General features: G+C 36.6%; 1 protein-coding gene and 1 long non-coding RNA gene across 2 annotated transcripts in view; one reads left to right on the top strand and one right to left on the bottom strand.

The window, feature by feature from the left end:
- GPC5 (glypican 5) overlaps positions 1-22305 on the bottom strand; it is a 1282790-nt gene that overhangs the window by 75941 nt on the left and 1184544 nt on the right. The window lies entirely within an intron of this gene.
- The window catches only part of LOC136792789 (uncharacterized), a 60466-nt gene continuing 56963 nt past the window's right edge, over positions 18803-22305 (top strand). Inside the window, exon 1 of the long non-coding RNA XR_010837212.1 lies at positions 18803-19307. This is a non-coding gene — a long non-coding RNA (uncharacterized lncRNA). The remainder of the gene's footprint in view (positions 19308-22305) is intronic.

Genomic DNA, 22305 nt, shown 5'->3' with positions numbered 1-22305 from the left:
CTGTCTTTTGCTGACTATTGTGTCCTGCAAATTGCTGACTACCTTTCATATTATGATGCTCAACAAATATCCATAAACTCTGTCTGATATTGGAATTTGATAGAACCACAAAACTATGCTTAGGCTCATGTGTCCAGTTTTCCTGGGGAGGGGGAGATTTTCTCCTCAGTACTGTTGTGAATGCCGGGTCTAACACACATGAAGCAGCATGGCTTGCTGGTGCTGAATGATATACTAGTGTTTAGGGGTAGGAATTTAGTACTGAAAGTTATTAAGAGAGATGGGGAGAAAGGTGAGGACTGAAAGGGAAGGAATTAATACTATGCATTCCATAGTCTAGACTGTATCTTTCTATCACATTTAATGCCTAGCACTTAGTAGTTACTCTATAATTTTTTTGGTAACAATGATTGAACTTTCAAAACATTTTCACATCATTGAAAATTGAGATAGATTTTATTTTCTCCTTCCTTTAAGAGATGGAAGAGCTGAGCTCAAAAGCATAAATGGCTTATGTAAATTTATACAATTAGTGAGTGACAGAACATGATTCAAGGTGAGATTTATCGGATCCTCAAACCTATCTTCTTTTGGTACCCCCTAAGGAAGGCAAACTATTTGCATAAGAAACAAAAGAGAAAATATAGCAGTTGAAAGAATAAAAGATGCATTGTCATGTAATTATTGAATTGGAAGGACTCCTGTTATGTATTTGAATTGCCTTATTTTAGAGATGAGAAAATAAATCAAGAAACAGGTTAATAAACAGGTTAATCAAGAAACAGATTAATAAAGTTAGTAAATCAAGAAACAGGATAATGAGTCAAAAGTACAGTAACAGAAGGTCTTCATATTTTAAGTGATCACAAATCTATAGAAGGCTGAAATTCTTTGTTGAGTTCTACAATTATGTTTTTGAAGACAGGTTTTACATTTAGTTAGCAAATTGACATTCATTATTATTGGCCTTGATATTTTGATCCTCTAATCAGAAAGCAATATAGAAAGCTTTAGAAAAGTTCTCAGTGTCATCACTGTCAAAAATGTGGTCACCATTCTTTGAAATGTATTCATATTTCTTTTTCATCTATTATGTGGTCAACTTTTGTTAAGGTTCCATGCATGCTTTAAAAAAAGCATATATTTTATATTTGTGGAATTCAGGTTTCTCTATTTATAAGAGATTGTTGTTGTTGCTGGTTTTTGACTTCACATTGTCTGTATCCCTGTAGACCTTTTTCCTACATGTTTTATCATCAGCTGAGAGAGATATTTTGACATGTTCCTATATCTCCCTGTAATTTCTCATGAGTTTTAAAAACATTTATTTATGGTTTTAGGAGCACACAAATTCAAAATTGGTATATGTTCTCACTGGCTTCTTCCTTTATCTTATTATGTAATACCGCTTCTTTTCCTTTCTAGTGTTTTATATTTAAATTCAATATCAAAGCATAAATTTATTTCTCATGCTCGTCAGCAATGGATATGCACTTTTAATCAAAAACCTCATGTCATTCTTTACATCTGGAAAATTCTCAATCATTCTTAAAATATTATTATTTCTACCATCCAATTTTTTCTCTCCTATTAAACATATTGTGGCAGTTCTAACCTGTTTTCTAAGTTTAAAATATTTATTTCATTTAAAAATTTTAAAAAGTCTTTCATTAAAAAATTTACTATATCCTACATTACTCATTTATTATTTTACAACTTACTATTTTCCTTTGACTGACTTAAGATCAATTTAATTGTATGCATTTAATTTTGTTTTCATTTTAATAATTACACTTTTTAACTTCCTGGTTTTCTAAGGGAATTTTTTTGGTCCACTTCCTCTTGGTTCAAATATGTCTATGTTTTGTTTCAAAATTTATCATTTTTAAAGCAATGTGTTATTACTTTTATAATTTTGGGTCATAACTTTCATATTTGAAAGACAGTTTCTAATTACTCTTCCGTTTTGACAGTGAATTTATTTTTCAACTGGTGATTTTGTTGGTCATTTTTCTTTTAATTTTTCTTCTGCCATTGGGAGTATTATTGTAGGGAGCTTATGTTGAATTCAATATTCCGTCTGCTTCAAGTCCAATAATCAGTTCCAAATTGTTCACTGAGTGCTCCTTCCCTTGCATAAACTTTGTAAAAGATTAATTTGGACCAAGTTCCATCCAGGTGGCTTTTCATGCTTTCTTCAGGTATATTTACCTGTGTAGAAGCTGAAGTTCCAGTCAGCTGGGTAGCCGTGTTCAGGCTTTTTCCAGTTAACAGTGAGGTTCTTTGGCTACCCACGTAGAACAGTGAGTCTGACTGTACTCCAGCACCATGCCCATGGTCCTTGTTTTCCTCACTACCCCACAAGTGCAAAGGCAGGCACTTTCTCTGCTTTTTCATAATTTTACTAAATTGATGCAGACAGAATACAGTGCTTTTTTGGTTTCCATTTTTTTCTTCCTGGAAATTGAAAGGAATCCTCAATTCTCCCTATTGAAGATTTTCTAGAGTGTTTGAGAAGGGAAAATTAGTTAGTTTGCTTTTTATTTTTTATTGAAGTATAGTTGACTTACAATATTAGTTGCAGGTGTACAACATAGTGATTCAATATTTTTATAGATTATGCACTATACAAAATTATTACAATATTATTGGCTATATTCCCTGTGCTGCACATAACATCCCTGTGACTTATCTATTTTATAAATGTTAGTTTTTACCTCTTAATCCCCTTCACCTATTTTGCATCCTTCTGGCAACTGCCAGTTCTCTGTATTGGTGAATCTGTTTCAGTTTTGTCATACTTGCTCATTTTTTTTCAGATTTCACATATAAGTGAAAACACAAAATATTTGTCTTTCTCGGACTTATTTCACTAAATGAAATAACTCTTCATGCATTTGGATCAAAATGCTAGTGGATTGAAGCTTAATGTCAGAGTTCTCACCACTCTGGGTTTTTGTTCCTTTTCTGATCCAGAGAGTATTACTTTGTTTTTGAATGTGGCTACATTTGGTATTTATTATTTATTAATTTTATTTTATAATTTCTGTACTGTGTTTGGAGTAGATGTGGAAGTTCAAAGCATAAATTCAAAGCACTATTTTACAACAATAGTTTACCAAAAGTTTCACATAATTCTCTATACTACTGCCAATATTATATTTCTAACAATCAGATTCAACTTTATCTGTGCTCTGTTTAAACACTTCCACTGGCTCTCTCATCTCAATATATGTCAGTCTCCTTTGGGCAGCATCTAAGTTCCCTGACATTCCCAAGCAAGACCTAATCTATTTGTCTAATCATCTACTATACCTCTCTGACTCCTTAGCCACAGGAAAACTACATTATCCAAGCAGGTCCACCTGCCAAAATCATACACATCTTTCAGTCCAAATATTTCATCCAAATAAAAAAAAAAAAAACTTTGAAAGGTCACTGGAATTAAATAATGCCCGTGCCTTTATTTGGCACTTTCTATATCCTGCATTTTATTATAATCAACTATATTTCTTTTCACTATGGGATTATAATGTCCTTCATGTGAAAAGCCATGGCTTACTTGTGTAAACATTTTATATCATCATTATAGGTCAATTGGCCAAATTATTGACATTTGGAATCAGTGCTACCAATTTCTAATACATATTCCAATTCAGTATTACATCATTCATCCCTGGGGAACATTTACTCTCCATATTTTGAGAAAGATGAATTTTTTGAGTAATTGAGACCTAGGAAGCACATGTAATCTCAGAAATGAAAACTCATACTTACACAAAACTTCTCATGTACCAGATTCTGTGTGAGCCCTTAACATATGATACCTTCTTTCATCCATGCAACAACCCTATAAGGCAAGTACTATTAGTGTTCTCATTTTACAGATGAAGAAATGGTCATGGAGGTTGGTAATGCACAGAGAAGTGTTGTCTGAAGTTGCATAGCTAATAAATTGCAGGCTGGGTCTTGCACAGAGGCAGTCTGTCTCCTGGAACTATGTTCTTAGCCACCATATCTTACCAGCTCTCAATATACATTTGTGACCTCTTAATGGACTAAACAAATGACTGGTGGAAAGATCACTTCACATGGCTTTCAACAAACAAACCAAACCACTATGTGATGGATTCCTTGACTGATTGTATATTCCATGGAGAACTGCAGTTAATGATTTTATCCTGCCATGATAATTTCAACTCCACATAGATGTGACATGAGCTCTTTTCTTTCTCTTATAAATGTTCGTGGTTGCATGACTTAAGAAGATTAATTTTCTCAGCTACATTCTTCTGTAGGAAAAAAAATACTTCAAACACAAGAGCTAACTTAACAATTTGGGTAGAGGGATATGGAAAATAAGTTAATGGTTCTCATTCCTCCATGCCCTATGTTTAACCATATACAAAAGATGAGAAACGCTGTCTTTTCTGGAGGATCACTTCACATGTTTTCAGACTGGAGAAGAGAGGGGAATCAGACATTAAATATATAAATGATTTAATAAGGTTTTAAATAATTTCTGTTACATATTTGTATTTGGATCATATTTGTTTGGGCTTGTTGCCTGTAAGAATATATGCTTCTAGAAAGTGATCAATTCTTTCAAGGCATCCTGATGTATTTTAAGAGCCCTAGGTAAGTTTTTCATATTTTAGTTTGACTTGTGAAAGCATCATCATCTGTTGATCCATTGCTCAAGGGAGATAAAAATAATCTCCAGTTTCCTTCTACATTGAGTGGCTAGAAGAATTACAATGGCTTGGCCTTTGCTAAATGTTTTTAAAAGTAAACCACACACAAGTATGACATCTACTCTTGTCTTAATATTGATGGGAAGATTACCAAAGGAATGTCACAGATGAAGTGACCTTTTAGATAGACTGTACTATCAACCCATTCATTAATATTATGCAAAAATCAGACTTCTGAATGCAGTGAATCTTCTCACATCTATGAGTTTAATGATTAGTCACGCTCTCTTTGGTAGTTTTCATCATGGTTAAACTTAGCAGTCTTGTGGCAGAACAACTTTCTTCATAAACATTAGCCAAATTATTACATAATAGATACTCACTTAAAATCTGGGAGCAAGACATACCCACTAATTATAGCAGAGCGCTTTCATTCACTCAAATTTATGGTGACATTAGTTCTGTCTCTAAGTGTAAAACAACCTACTTGTTTGATTGACTTTCTTTTGACTGAAAGGAACTCATTGAATTGACCAAACATTTCAACCCAAATTGTCAATGATTCTTTGCTATTGGAACAGTTGATGTTTCCCATGAAACACCCTTGTGCATTTCTTTGCTTTTGGGTAAGAGGAATTTAATTATAGTTTTGTCCTAAATTCTCTGTTCTTTTAAAAATAATTCCTCTTTCATTAGGGATATTATACCAAGCATGTTTTAAAGATCTGGCTTTAACTACTAAAAGGAATGATCTTTTCCAGTTACATTTACGCAGAAGTAAAATATGTTTCTAGTACATTTTCTTTCTTAAAATTAAAATTTTCCCTGTATGACATTCTTTCTAAGCTGAATTCTGAGTTCACTCTTTTCTCTCTCTGAAGAGCCAATATTCTAGCCTCTTTTCATTTTCTTTTAAGATGTCATATGATGCATCACCTTTAATCTCAACAGGGAAGTAGACATAGGGGCAAAACAAATACAAAATAAGGAAGCCCAAAGTTTGAGAAAATATCTAAGTTTTATTCTTGTTTTTGGCCTATAGCATCTAATTTCTTTGCTAAATGGCACCAGAAAATGTGGATGGATTTTGGCCCTTTTATTGGGAAGGGGAGGGTCATTAAATCATCCAACCCCTCATTTTTGGTATCTCTATCTTTAACAGTTTAGCTCTTAGAGCTTGAACAATCAAATCTAGGCTGTTTAAAAGTCCCTTTATTTAAAGTGAAGAGTTTAAAAATAAGAGATTTTCAGTTCAGTGGTTCTCACATCACTGTGACTGACCGTCCAGAGATTAGAATAGGGAAGATCTCCCATAGGACATTTCTTCCCAACATCAATGAACATTTTATTAAATCAATCAATATATATGACCTGCTAAATGCAATCAAAATGTTCAGTAGTCTAACGTAGCAGATGAATAACATTGTATAATCAATTGATAATGGTATCTAATAGGTCTAGAGAGAAGCATGAGAGAGGAGAGGGGGTGACTGGAAATCTTCGTGGAGCAGGTGATACCTGAAGCATGCTTTGGAATTTACCAGCTAGAAAATGGGAGCAGGGGCAGTTTGTGCTGAAAGAAGAGGGATATAAACCAGCATGAGTTCTTTGATATGATGATAACTGAACAGTAGAACTGTTTGGTAGCTAATATATAAAATACATGAAATAACTGCAATAATATTACTAAGATGTTAGTACCATATTGAGGCTCATTGATAATCTGGTTTCTGTATGATATTCTGATGATACTGTGTTATTTTCTAAGCAAATATCTTGCTTATACTTTCTATCCTTTGCTAGAAAGTGAAATGAAACCATAGCTAAATGGGGCCTCTGACTTCATCTCTAAAATTCAAGCTATGAATCACAGACATTCACAAGTAAGTCTAATATAAAGTCCATAATATTTTATGGTTATAGCAATGCCTGAAGCTCAGAGTTGCCTTTGATACCTTAGATTTGGGGTATGGTAACCAGAAACAAACCAGTCCTTAGTCACAGTAGAGTTAATAGGATATTGATTATATTCATGAAAAGTGAAAGAAAAAAGAAAAGCAGTTTATTACGTAGCATTTCACCGTGATAAACGTGTTTGGCCACCTTAGCGTCTTTGAACATAATGTTCTCTCAAGTCACAATGATAGTGCCTCCTGTTGTCAGAAAGTCTTTCTCCTTTCATATTCTTTAGGATTCAGGTCAAAACTCACCTATTCAGACCCTCCTCGGTGGTATGCCACAGTCCTTGTTCCGCATGGTCTTCACATCCCTGGACTTTCGCTATAGAACTTGGCATGATCTGCAATTACCTTGTTTGTTTATGTGCATCCTTATTCTGGAGTAGATGTCCCATAGATGCATGACCCATTCTCCTTTGTACATTAGTATATACCCAAGACACAGGCAGCAAGCAGTTCAATAAGGATTTGTGGAAGGATGTCAGGAAGAAAGGAGGGAAGGAAAAAAAAGAAAAAAAAATAAACAAAGAAAACTTGTTCAGAGTCACAGGGAGATGAATGGTGATGGTAAATTTGTGATTCCTTTCCTTGCTTCCTCTCTCCCTCGCACCCTCCCTCTGTTCCTTCCTTCTTTCTTTCCTCCATTTATTCATTCATAAGTCAATGGGCCAGAATGCCTTTTACACTGTATTCAACACATAATAATATTGCCCCTGAAAATTGTGTGGAAATTAATTTTATATGCATTATTTGTAATTAACTTGCTCTGCAGCATCACAGCTGCTCAGTCTCAATTTCTAGTTGATCCTTAGCTGGCAGCAGCTCCTAACGCTGTAGCTATGATACATTACCTCTGTTTATTGGTCACAGTTAATATTGTAAATATTTTTAAATGCCCAGGAGAATTTGCCATTGAAACAAAAATTTGTGTGAAGTTCTTAATAATGTCATCTTTAGTTTATTTATTTTACATATCCCCACTTGCCTTTATCGGTGATATTCAGCATGGAGCCTGCGAAATAGCGGTAGGAAGAGAAATGTTCCTCCCAATGTTAATTTTACAAATGGTTCCATTAAACACTCAGTGCTTTCTTATTTATATAGAAGAGCTGGAAACATTTATTTGGCAGTGGCTGTTCTGTACCATAGGGTTCTACTAAACACATCTATACAGAGAAATAGATAAAAATTATACTCTTCTGAGTGCCCGTTATATTTGTGCATATAACATTCAGATTTCTGGATGAGTGTGGTGCATATGGTATGCACATTGTATTCATGAAGAAATTTTAAAGTATTTAGAGAAAGTTATCAGATACCCAGAAAAATATTAATTAATTTTAAAATTTACCACATTATCATGTAAACTACATGACTCTAAAAAAATAAAAGGAAATACAGTTAGCCCTCCATGTTTGTTCTGTATCTTTGGATTCAAACACCATGAATGGAATATATTTGGAAAAAACAATTCCAGAAAGTTCCAAAAAGCAAAACGAATTTGCCACAAACTGGCAACTATTCACAGAGTATTTACATTGTATTTCCAACTCTTTACATAGCAGTTACATTGTATCATGTATAATAAGTAATCTAGAGATGATTTAAAGTATACGGGTGGGGTGTGAAGGTTACATGAAAATACTACTGCATTACATATAAGGGGCTTGAGCACCCAGGGATTCTGGTGTCCTCAAGGGTCTTGGAAACAATTCCCCACAGATACCAGGGGGCAAATTGTTTAGCAATAACTGTTTGTGAACTTTGGAAATGGAATGAATATATATAAATTCATATATTTACACATATATATGTGTTGAATATATATGTATATATATTCTGAAGATACTGTATTCTTTTAAAATAAAAAAGAACATTAAAAAAAAGCACCATTTGTTATAGCAGCTAAAGTGTAAATTTCCAGAAATGCATTATGTTTACATAATCCCTTTATTGGCTTCCAGAATTCTGATTTGCCAAAGAAACTTGAAATGGACTTATATATTTCTCAGTTATTACATTATTGTCTTGGTTAAATAACTCTGATGTAAGGAATACGTAGTTTTATTCATCATAGCTATTTAGTTAAGGAAAGTCCTATCAAAATTGTCAAATTTTTTTTGTGTGTGTGTGCGGTACGCGGGCCTCTCACTGCCGTGGCCTCTCCCATTGCGGAGCACGGGCTCCGGACGCACAGGCTCAGTGGCCACGGCTCACGGGCCCAGCCGCTCCGCGGCACGTGGGATCTTCCCGGACCGGGGCACGAACCCACGTCCCCTGCATCGGCAGGCGGACTCTCAACCACTGCGCCACCAGGGAAACCCTGTCATAAACTTGTTGACGCGAAGATGTGTCTGTATGTGAGTGTGCATTTATATTAGGTTGTCTAATGTCAAGTGTCAATTCCCTTTACTTATATAAGTTGTCTAAAAGAATGAAGATGTTGATTCATATAACGTGTAAAATAAGTTAGAGGTTTTTTTTTTTTTCAAAATTATGTTTGTTAAATTAAAAAAAATTCCTTTAAAAGAAGGGCCCACCGTGGATAAAATAATTTCATTTTTAACAAGTGACTGACATTCTAAGACAATATATTTTCATGGTTTTTTTGCTTGTTGTCATCTTGCTGGTGACCTGTTGCTGTTATCTAAAGACAATCATAATCAATATTTTCACAAAGTGTGTTTTACATGGAGAGGTTTTTGGATTTTCCAAGAGGGTGTAATCTGGAATCTAGATTCTGCACTAGAGTCTGGACTCAAGATTATAATGATATTTTCAGAAAACGTCCCCCCCCGAACTTTAAGCTAACGTGCATTATCTTTGATATTAAGTTTTATGAACTACCTGTTAGCAAAACCTCAGAAATAAACTAGAAATTGTCACTTGGCGAGAGCGCTTTGATGAAATTCAGGTACTAGAATGCAATGGCATTAAATGAATTATAAGTTAAACTAAGACATAGTAGCAATGATTAATAAATATTTTGCTGATTCAAATTTTGAACTATAAGGAATTTTGGCCAGGTAGATTTAAAGGATAATATTTATTAACTGTGTTTCCAGAAAAGTAAAATGAATGGAAATTGTACAGTAAACAGACTGGAATATAATGGTCCACTTAATAGACATACCACTGTGTTAATTAATCCATCTTTAATAAAGGTGAAAATTTTGTAGCTTGGGGATATAAAAGAGATTGCTTAACTTTGTTCACTGACGACTTTCAACTGTCAACTTCCTAATTTTAAAATTAGTGCAGAAGAGGTTATCTTCTGTAAAGAGATAGCTTAGTAATACTTGTGTTTTGAAACACTTGGCATTACTATTTCTAAATACAATGAATAAATTAGCTATCTGATTTATGAGTTTGTCATTAAATTTTAGTTAATTTGTATCATCTTTTGGAGACCAGTTACTTCTGGGTCAGCTGATAAATTAATATTTTGAACTTGTATATTTTTTATAAAGCCTTAGATCTCTTGTGATTCCACAAGACTTCACAGAGGAGTAGCTGTCATCCATATGTGGTAGATTTAAAAAATAGATTGAATAGTAAAACCCATAACTGTTGCTACTCCAGAAGAGAAGGATCATTGCTAATACAACCTGGGAAATAAATGTAGAGTCAATGTTTTATTTTTTTCCCTAGATGATACTCAAATTAGAAGTTATTTTCTTCTGGGCTTCCCTGGTGGCGCAGTGGTTGAGAATCCGCCTGTCGATGCAGGGGACACGGGTTCGTGCCCCGGTCTGGGAAGATCCCACATGCCGCGGAGCGGCTGGGCCTGTGAGCCGTGGCCGCTGAGCCTGCGCGTCCGGAGCCTGTGCTCCGCAACGGGAGAGGCCACAGCAGTGAGAGGCCCGCCTAACACCAAAAAAAAAAAAAAAAAGAAGTTACTTTCTTCTAACTAAATTATCAGGCTAATCCACGTAACCTCTCCCAGCTTTAAAGCATAGTTGATTTGAGCAAGAGGAAGAGGGGGAGAGAGAAAGAAGAGCGTAGAAGGAGGAGAGGAAAGGGAAGTTATTTATATATGAACACACACACGCAGAGAAGAGTTACACTTTTATGTTCTAGTATTTCATAGTTGCTAACAAAGGCAAACAAGTAGCAAGGATTAAAGTGCTTTTAAAATTATTGATCAAATTTTATACTTTGTCATTTTGAGTGAATGCAGATAGAGAGAAAACTGGCTACACTTAGTATAAATACAAAATATATGAATACTGTTACCTTGTTTAAATTGACCTACACGGCATGCAGATGAATATCAGTGGCAAAACTCAAAATAATCAAAGTAGAGGATGTGAATGAGACCAGAATAGACATGATTCCTTCCCCAGATCTTCCAGATTCACCAGTTCCTTCGTGGGGTGGGATTGGAACTAACATTGGGACAATATGCCTTTGGAGTTAATGCCACATGCATTAAGTACATGTTAGCAGTTTCATAAATAATATGTGATTCAGCCCATCATGTAGGCCAATCTAAATTAATATTGACTCTTAACAGAGACCCAAATTGAAATAACTTTTAAAGAATTGTTCTTCTGAATCTGGTGGACACGAGCAGAGAGCAAATTGTGAACAGGTCATGTCAGCAGCACTTCTTAGAAAAATAATACCTTTAAAAGCCGGATTCGTGTCTAGAAATCCACACATTACAAAGCACACCATGAGATACAACCTCAAATAGTCAACAAGTGGAAACTATTCTTTGTAAGACATATATAATATCATTAAGTAGCTGTCAATAAAAAAATTATTAAAAATAAGTATTAACAAATAAGGCAGGTTATTTGAATTTGGACAAAATACTTGTGAAAATGTTTTGTGCTTGTATACATTCACCTTAATATATGACCAGAAAGTCTGAACTTTCAGTGTTGTGTTATAACCTTCAGGCGTTGCTTCATTCGCATGAAAATAATTTAAACATCCTAGTAGTTCAATAAATTTGCGACATCCTGTGGCCTCAAGGATCCATTGGCAGACGTATTTTTGAGTGTACCCTTTCCAGAAAAACCTTGCTTAGTAACTCAAACTTTAAAGTTTTATTCAGTGGTAGTGCTACGGATACAGAAAATCAAGGGCAGAATCCTTGTCCTGAATTCATGGGGAGGTCAAGGGCAAAGGTAGGGCATAAATAAATCTGTAAAGTTCTAGAAAAGGGGAATCTGTACTCTGGAGGGAAAAAGAAGGCAGCAGAGTGGCTGTGCCCCAGAGCGTCAGGGAAGAGCTAGTAAAAGAATAACCTTTGTGCGGGGCATTTACTGCATTGAAAAGCTGGGGTAAACCTTTCCCAGTTTCTATGCAGGAGGCAGAGGTGTATAGCAAAGGAGAGTCTGTGAAGGGAACTGTAAGTATCCTACTGTGTAGTCTAGCATGTGCGGGGCCAGCACTTCCACCAAGAAGACAGCGTGTTAACAGTCAGCCTGCCTGGGTCTCTGCTACATCAGGATGGAGACTCTGGATTCCATTGGATAAATTGATTGAAAGGGTATAATTTTTACAGTTAAAACTTTTTTTTTTTTTTTAACAGATAAAACTTTTTAAATTTATTTTTAAAAATGTATTTATTTTATCTATTTATTTTTGACTGCATTGGGTCTTCATTGCTGCTCATGGGCTTTCTCTAGTTGTGGCCCGTGGGGGCCACTCTTTGATGTGGTGGCTTCTCTAATTGCGGAGCACGGGCTCTAGGCACTCAGGCTTCAGTAGTTGTGGTGCATGGGCTTAGTTGCTCCGTGGCATGTTCCCAGACCAGGGCTCAAACCCGTGTCCCCTGCATTGACAGGAAGATTCTTAACCACTGCGCCACCAGGGAAGCCCCCCAAATTAATATGAGAAAATTTGGAAAGTGTAGACAAGTAAAAAGAATGTGAAAATGTCACCAAATATCTGCCTATTCTATTAAACAAGGGTGGTAGATACAGTAATGCTGGCCTCCTCCACCCCAAATTCCTCTGTCCTAATCCCCAGAACCTGTGATTATGTCACTTTATGAGGCAAAAGAGACTTTGATGATGTGATTTAAATGAGGAATTTTATGACATGGGAGAATATCCTGGATTTCTTGGGCCCAATGTGATCTCAGGTGTCTTTATGAGAGTTAGAGACAGAGAAGGAGCTGTGGCTATGGAAGCCAAGGGGTGAGTGTGTGAGAGAGAGAGATTTAAAGATGCTACACCACTGTCTTTGAAAATGGAGACAGGAACCCAGAGTCAAAAAATGCAGGCAGCCTCTGGAAGCTGGAAAAGGCAAGGGAGTGGATTGTCGCCTAGAGCCGGGGTCCCCAACGCCCCAGCAGTTAGGAGCCAGGCCGCACAGCAGGAGGTGAGCAGTGAGCGAGCGAGTGAAGCTTCAGCTGTGGCTCCCCATTTCTCACATTACAGCCTGAACCATCCCCCCCACCCTGCCCCCCCCATCCGAGGAAATATTGTCTTCCACGAAACCAGTCCCTGGTGCCCAAAAGGTTGCCCTAGAGCCTCCAGAAGAAGGGCAGTCCTTCAAACATCTTGATTTCAGGACTTCTGACCTCCAGAACTGTAAGATCATAAATTTGCATTGTTTTAAGCCACTACATTTCTGGTAATCTGTTACAACAGCAATAGGAAATGAATGCAAAAAGTAAGCTCCAAGAGGGCAGGAATTAAATCTCTCAGGCCTGCCACACGGAACATGCTGAAAGCTGATTTGGTGATGAGTGAGAATTTCATCAAGAACACTAAAACGTACAGAAAGTAAACAAGAGCCTGTATGATTTTTTTAGAAACGGATTTAAACTGATGTCAAAGAAGGTTTTTTTTTAAACAGGGGCATGATATGATTAGATTTGTGCTTTAGAACTGTTAACTGTTGTGGATGTGACCTAATAAAAGAACCCAGCTCAAAGCCTATCCAGAAAGTTTAGGCATAAAGTTTATAGCAAGACAGAGGCTGATTGGAAGGACAGGAAGGGAGCAGGCGCAGAAGTTGTGATTGAAGGTGTGTAATGGGCAAGAGGACTTGGTGATTGAGGATTAGCTGGACCACAGATTCCAGCCTGATGTTTGTTATTAGCCTCCGAGTGTGACCTGTAAGAAGGCATTAAATGATTGGTAGCTCTATTGTTCTAGATTACTTTAGGGAAAAAAAGAGACAAGGATCTGTTGATAAAACATACTATAATTGACTCACAATTGGCTTATTTGAAGTGAAAACTAAGCTGCAGAATTGAGTTACGTGGCTTTTCTTAGAGGCTGAGTACTTAGTTATTGGTCACTATGTTAATATTTAAGCTTCTTTTGCTATTCACCTCTTCGTTCTTTGAGGAAAATGACACTTTAGGCTTTTTATCCTCTGCTGTGAAATGCCATTATTTCCTGAAATGGCTTAGTTGCACTTGATAGTGAAGCTTATTCAAGAGCTCTGTCTTCTTTGTTTCAAATTGTGTTATATAAAACACAACAGCTGCAGGACAGGACCATAAATGAATAATATTACTCAGTTCACAGCCTTCAAATACTGTGACCATTAAAAACCCTGATGGGTAAACTGGCTGGTATCTCATTTTCAAGGTAAAGAAATGGAGGACAAAGGGAGTATGTGGCAGTGTCCTTTCAGCCTAGACAGAACTGCCACAACGTCACATAGAAATAAGTTAATTTTGTCTCTATTTTTGTCAATGCTGACAAAGGGCAACTTTATTTTAAATTAGTATTTAGTATATTCGAACCTCACACATCAATACAAATTCTGCCTAACTGAAGGATAAGATTCCCCCACAAAGAAATTATTAAATATTTTTTTCTTTATCAAATTAACAGATTTAAAAAATATTTTACCTTGGAAAACCCCAAAATTCAGATGGTTAATCAAATCTTTCAATCTCTCATGACGTCTTACTTTCTTGATCCCAAACCTGCAAACACTGAGCTTGCATCTTCTCTGTGCTAAATTGGGCCAGATTCAAGAATAAAATGGAAGATTAAGGGAAGGTATTATCTGGAAAAGTACAGAATTTAGTGATAAATTTAGCGATATACTCAGCTTGTTATGATTAAGTCAGGAGCCTAATCTAATTCTGATCAGGGAGGGATTCAAAGGGAAGTGGGTGGAGGAGGCTTTACAGCCTGGAAGCTCCAGGAAGATGGGATCTATGTATTATTCACACCTAAGCAATGTCGGAAACCTGAAAAGTTTTCAGAATTTTCCTTCAATAAGGAAAGTGACTTTTAAGTCAGCCTTGAAAAATATACAGAACATTCCTAGTTAGACAAGAAAGAAAGGTGCTTGAGGTAAAAGTATAAGATACTTGCAAGGTGTGGGTTGTTAGAGACCTAAAATCTGTACTTGCAAGGCTTGGTAGAGCTGATGTGGCTGGAAAAACTTGAAGGGGGTTAACCCATGAATGGCTTTGTTTGACATGTGAAAGATGTAGGCTTTTTCTTCTTTGCACATTTAAAAGCCACTGGAGTATCTCTGAAAGATAAACTTTGAGATCAAGGAACACTGCTGTAAAGAGAGAATGCGAGATGGATTGGTAGGCAATTACATAGTCTGGTGGCAAGAAAACTAGTCTGCAAATCATTGCAATCAAGAGAACTGAAAGGCCTGATAAGACAAAGACATTTATAGGTATGGAAGTATGAGTTTTGTACTTTGCAGAATAATATTTGTGATTTTCTTAAATTATTGGGTGAATTTCATTCTAACTAAGGATACAGGAAAATCATTGGACACTGGACACATCTGAAAATTTTCGTAGAAAAATCCTTTTTGCAGATGCCCAATTATTTTTCAGAATTATCATGAAGAAAGTGAACTCTAACTTCAGAAATAGATTTCACTCATGTTCAACAAGCAGAAATTCCCAGAAAGTTTAAAATCAATCTGGGGGGAAAAGAAAGGCAGTACAACAAATTCTAGCAGCTCGTAGAGTAATGCCTCCATCTGCAATTAAGAGATTATCAGTTCACAAAGAAATAGAAGTGAACAAAACAATTAAATCCTACCATTAAAACACATAAGCTGCTGATAAGTATTAAACAGAATGTACATTTCATTCAGAAGTAACATACGATTCTAAATTCTGGAAACATTACTTTTTCCTATTATTTCTCTATAACATAAGAAAGAGTATTTTAATGGAAAATCTCTATATCTAGCAATTTGTTTAAAAGAAGGTAGACGTTTCAATGAAAGAAGACTGTAATGATCATTACTTGTTTTCTGTTATAATTTGGTACTAATTTAACTGCATGCTTCCTTGGGGAAAAAAAAGGAGATACACAAAATGAGAGATGAAACATTATACGTTAAACATATATCTTTGATTTGATCTTTCCTGTATTTAGCAGGGGATACATTAACGAGAAAAAAGTTTTTCTTAATTGTGGTAATAAATATTTTGACTAATTTTAAATTGATCAACAAATACTTATTGATCACCTACTCGTGCCACTAACTCTTCTAGGCACTGGAGCTTTCCATGGAGAAAACCAGAAAGCAATGACTAAGCAAACTATTGTATGTCAGTTGGTGATAACAGACAAAGCAGGGTGAATGAGATTAAGAAAATTGGGAGAGTACTAAAATAGGCTAGGAGATCTGAGATGTCCTCTCTGATAAGGTAACAGACATTTGAGCAGAGATCTGAACAAAAAATAACGAAGGTATCTGGCAAAAGGACTTTCTACAAGTGTAGAACAAGCGCGCAGATCCTGTGTTTGGCCTGTCCATTGGTCTGTAGGGAGGCCAATGAGGTAGAACAGTATGAAAAAGATGGATGGTGGTAGCAGTTGACGCAGAACTTTGTACATTACTGTGAGTAAAACGCGATGACTTTGGAAGTTTCGAGCAGAGGACTCGGTTCCCATCTTAAAATAATTACTCTAGCATTTGTGGTTCTAGACTCAGGGAATAGAAGAGGTTGGAAACAAGGACCCAGGAGGCTATTGCAGTGGTCCAGGTGAGAAATGATGGTGGCTTAGGCTCAGATGGTAGCAGTAGGGTTTTGTTTTTTTTTTTAATGGTTAGGAACGTATCTTGAAAATTGAGCCTCTAAGATTTCCTGTGTGATTAATTCAGTATGAGAGGTAAAAAAAAAAAGGAATTCATAGTTTCCAGCATGAGCATCTGAAGCATGAAGCTGCTGTTTTCTGAGGAGACAAGAGAGAAGCAAATCTGGGAGGCAGCAATAGAGATGAGAGGAATCAAATTTGCTTTGCCTTTTAGATGTCAAAATGGAGATGTCATCTAAGCAGACATATATGTGAGTTTGGATTTCAGGAGAGAGGCTGAGGCTGGAGACAGAAACTTAGGAGGCCAAAGAAACATAGAAGTAATTCATCGGCATGGGATTTGATGCAATCATCTAAGGAATGAGTGCAGGTGGAGAGGTAAACGTTGTTGACTAAGCACTAGGAACCTATCATTTACAGGTATCTGTCAATTGTGAATGCTTCAGAACAACTGGATAGGAAAAGAAGGTCTTCTGAAAGATAAATTAGTTCAAAGTCTAGATTCTAAATATTTCTTAAGATAAGTGGTGGGAACCCTACAAAGCCAAGGGGTGAGTGTAGAATCCCACCTCTGCCAGGTTGTGATGAAACTTTCAAGTTCCCTGCCAGGGCGGTGTCAGACAAAGTTGAGCAGACAGACTTTTATCCCTGCCAGGATGTAATGACATCCCACTCTGTTGTGTCGGTGGGGGCCATGGCGGGAGTCTGGACTCCACCCCTTCCCGGGAGTGTCAAGAAAGCCTTGTGGAGAGTGGGGACTTTCACTCCCACCCAGTGGTAATAAGGACACCCCCAGTCTCCTGGTGTTAGTGAAATCCTAATGGGGACCTAGAACCCACCAGAAGTAGTGAGAAATAACCACCCCCCAGTGGCAACAGGCTAAGTGGGGAACCTGGACTTTTACCCACACCTATCAGTACTCAAGTGGTACCTTCCCCTGCAGGGATGGTATCAATGAAAGCCAAGGAAAACAGAAGGTTGAACTAGGATCGAGAGACTCTTAACATAATACCCAAGATACCTGAGTTTCAAATGAAAACCACTCCTCAAACCCCAAACCAGAAAGGTGTCAAAGGTAAAGGGGTGAGGGCGTGTGGATAATCAACAGACACCAGTACCGAGATGGCAAAGGTGTTAGAATTAATTGATTAAGGTTTGAGAACAGCCATCATGAAAATGCTTGAACCAGCAATTACAAAGCTGCTAGGGGCAGATGAAAATATAGCAAGTCTCCACAAAGAAATAGAAGATGTAAAGAAGGTCAGCTAAGAAATATAGGATGTAGTTTACAGTCAGCAGAGAAAATTATTTTAAATGGAAAGAATATCATGAATAAAGTTATGGATGTGAGAATGTTCACAGTGTGTTTTCCACATGGAGTCGTTTTGGGGGAAGAAAACAAGTGAGGCATCAGGAAAATCAAATCTGACTGCAGAAGGCAAAAAAAGTGAAACAAGCAGTAAAAGGCATTCTTTATCTCAATAATTAATCGATGAGAACTTTCAGTGAAGATTAATATATACAAGTCTTGGATTAGGGTCTGAAAGTACAAAGGGGTTTAAACTACGCTTCTGCCTTTAAGAAAATTAAAATCTAGATAATGAGACAGGACACACATACAAACACATTTAAAGAAAACAAAGTCTTCTTGATGAATAGATAGAACAGTGTAGCATTAAAGAATCAGTAGATAAGCAGTATACTATCCTTTAACTCAAAGTGTTTAAACTCAGGTCCTCTGATACATTTTTAGATATAGCATATTTGGGGTTTTAATTTAAGTAATACGCTATAAAATAATGTAAACATACTGTATGCCATCTGGATGCCAGCCTCCTATCTACAGACTGCAAGATTATTTCATTTGTGTGTTATCATTCATTGCATGGCAGTCAGGTAACGCTGCTTTATTTTAGTGAACTAATGAGGAAAGAATCCCGATGTACTTAAGTGGTAAATGATGCATTTGAAACCACTGAAGGTAAATGACAATGCAACACATAGAAGGCCTGAATGTTTTGGAATATTTTGAATGTAGAAAAGTTTTGGGAGGATTACGTCACCCCACATTACAGGGCATTATTTATAGTCCTGCCATAATACTGTGTTCCACAGATGATGTAATCCACCCAACACTTTTCTTAGGCTTGCCAGTTTGCAAAATGTAGCAATTATACCAGTATTCAGAGAGTGGGTGGAATTTATTTTCATTTATTGTAATCATTTGAATTATATTAGCTCCATGAGTTTTAGTATTCGTTGACAATTTATTTGATTTCATAGTTACATAGGCTCTGTAAGAAGAAGGTACTTATATGTAGGCTAATGATAGTACTTATTTATATTATACTGTAATGACAATCACTTAGGTCCACGTTGGTGATCTATAGGGTAGGCTTGATTTTAAAATGGATCCGTGCATTCTTGGAGAAGGAGAAAGCGATTTAAGTTGTTCAGCATAAGACTTGCCTGATGCCATCAGGGAGTTTATAGTAGGTGGACTGCAGCTGGGAGAGGGTAGATCAGGCAGGCATGTCAGATCATCAGAGCAGCCAGGGCTCCGGCGATGAGAATATGAATTTTGAGCAGCAGAGAGAAGACAGTGGAAAAGGCATAGAAGGAATCCCACTGGCCAGCTTTGGGAATTGGTAAGTAACAGAAATTAAGGAGTGGTTGGGGGAAAATGAGGGAAAGATTTTGTTGGTTTTATAAAAATAAGATAAATCAAGCAAGAGGAACAATAAAACACCATCCTTCCACCCAGAGAAGCTAAGTGAAATTAGTATTGTGCATAGAAAATGGTTCAAAGATAGGATTGAGTTAAATAAGAACAAAACTTTGCAAAGGAGCACAGTATAGATTAGAGGACAAAATGACATGAAATCCAAACAATATATAACAGCCACCAGAGGAAAGTGAATTAACCCTCAAAAATTAGGCTCATAAAGTGTGGAGTAAAGTAGATGAAAATTATAAATTTTCTTAAAGCAAAGCAATTTATCATGATGTACTCCTAGGTAGGTTTTAAAATCTACAGGGTATCAATAATCACTAAAACATACAAATCTTCAATTCATTTTTAATTTTCATTTAAATAAATCTTTATATCTATACTTTTAATTCTACATGTGAGAATATTGCAATTATGTTAGATAACAGAAGAGAAATAGCACTACATTATTTCTATTTGGCTAATGCACTGTTAGCATTCATCCACCTGGACAGGAGGTTTTTACATATTCTCTAGGGAGATGAATGACCTGGGTTTATAAATTGTGAACCCCAAATTGTGGCTGTTTCTATACATATCATTTAAGAACATATCCAGTCAGAGTCAATGATTTTGAGCAAAAAGACACACAGAGAAGACTATGATTGCATACAATTCTGTCCTATGGTGATATAAGTCACAATAGTGTTTACCTCTGGTGTTGGTATTGACTGGCTATATGGTGTGGACAACGTTCTCTCTTGTGACCTGGGAGTGGTTACACACAGGCATATGTGTACAATTTCATTGAGGTGTACACTTAAGACTAGTGCACTTTATGTGTGCTACCGTGTGTCTATTTTACCTCCCTAGAAAATGAAAAAGAGAAAAGAATAAGCAGTTAATCTGTATGTCAGTGTAGCCAACAGAGACAGCAGGAATCCGAAGTTTCATTCTTTTCTAAGGAGAAATACCAGTGAGAGAGACCTGGCATGAAGATATCCTTACACCTCCTTTTGGAAATTTTGCTGCAACGTCCAATGCAAATACCAAAAGAAAGTGAAAGGAGCTACTTTTCCACCCATTCAGGAAGGAAGACATTTCTGGTTTTACATTATGAACCAAAACCTCACGTTTCACCAGTTCTATTCAGCCGACTGACTCTCTGCTTGATGCTGAGCATGTTGACTCAATTCTTAGCAAATGCGCACATGCACCATTCCCACAATAGCTACCCTCACACCAGAGTGGGCTGGTGAACTGCATTATTCACATACTTTTGGGGGGATACTGAGCTCTTCTTCTGCATAGCAGAGAGCATAACAACTAGAGGCATTGCAGTGGTTCTGAGTCAAGGGGTTGGGAGAAAATGGAGCCCAAGCAAGGTTTAAAACCGAATAATCATGCCCTAAAGAATGTATAAAGAAATTAAACTAGTCAACTGAATTAATTGCAGGAGGCAACCTTCTGGCAAAAGCAAATGGATTCCACTAATTTGTGCCCTCTCTCTGTTTTTACTTAAGATGGAAACTTTGATTAAAAATATCCATTTCTTTTATTCCCACCTGGATGGGTAAAAGAGATCTGAATAATATGTCTCATTCAGAGTTTGATAATAGATAATTGCTTGAGATATTAAGTTCCTACTCTATCTTATTTAGAAGAACATATGACTTTGATAGGTTTTATTTTGGTTAATCTCTGAAATACTACTGACTTTTAACAGTCTTGGCCCCAACAGAAAATAAAGAACTCATGAAGAATATTGCTGATGGATACTATATCATATTTAAGGTGTATCTATAAGATGGATATTAGTATTCGCTTCACTCTGGAAGAAATCAATTCAGAAATACAAGAACCCGTTTGGGACTTTATATTTTGCCCAGACCCTTACTGTTTAGTTTTTGTGAAAGATCTACATGTAGAGGTGGTGTTGGGTGGATGGGGTTAGGTTGAGAATGGTGTGTCAGAATTCATAAGTTGGGTTTTTAATTTTTTTGTTTTTAAATTTTTATTTTATTGTATAGTTGATTAACAATGTTGTGTTAGTTTCAGGTGTACAGCAAAGTGAATCGGTTATACGTATACACATACCCATTTTCAAATTCTTTTCCCATTTAGGTTATTACAGAATATTAAGCAGAGTTCCCTATGCTATACCATAGGTCCTTGTTGGTTATCTATCTTAAATATAGTGGTGTGTATATGTTAATCCAAAACTCCTAATTTCCTCCCCCTGACCTTTCCCTTTTGGTAACCATGTTTATTTTCTAAGTCTGTGAGTCTGTTTCTGTTTTGTAAATAAGTTCATTTGTATAATTTTTTTAGATTCCACATATCAGCAATATCATATGATATTTGGTACAAATATCATATAATTGGGGTTCTTAATTTTATCCAAAGGAAAAATTAGAGGTAAAGAAATTTAGCATTGATGCAGGTAGACTCATAAATGGTGGAAATGAAAAGGACTTAGAGATCCTCTGTATCAGGGGCAGCAAACTCTGGCCTGCAGGCCAAATCCAGCCTGCCACCTAATTTGTATGGCCCAGGAGCTAAGAATGAATTTTATACATGAAGGTATGCAATTTGATGATAGGGAACATTACCATTGCACTCCAACTCAGCAAAAGAGTATCCTTTCTCAGAAGGATTATATTTTGGGCTTCACTGGTGGTGCAGTGGTTGAGAATCTGCCTGCTAATGCAGGGGACATGGGTTCGAGCCCTGGTCTGGGAAGATCCCGCATGCCATGGAGCAACTATGCCCATGAGCCACAACTACTGAGCCTGTGCTCCGCAACAAGAGAGGCCACGACAGTGAGAGGCCCACACATGGCGATGAAGAGTGGCCCCCACTTGCCACAACTGGAGAAAGCCCTCACACAGAAACGAAGACCCAACACAACAAAAATTAATTAATTAATTAACTCC

The sequence above is a fragment of the Kogia breviceps genome, chromosome 16, assembly GCF_026419965.1.
Source record: "Kogia breviceps isolate mKogBre1 chromosome 16, mKogBre1 haplotype 1, whole genome shotgun sequence".
NCBI classification, from domain to species: domain Eukaryota; kingdom Metazoa; phylum Chordata; class Mammalia; order Artiodactyla; family Physeteridae; genus Kogia; species Kogia breviceps.
The sequence above is the reverse complement of the archived record's forward strand: the minus strand, read 5'-3'. Positions and strand labels throughout refer to the sequence as shown.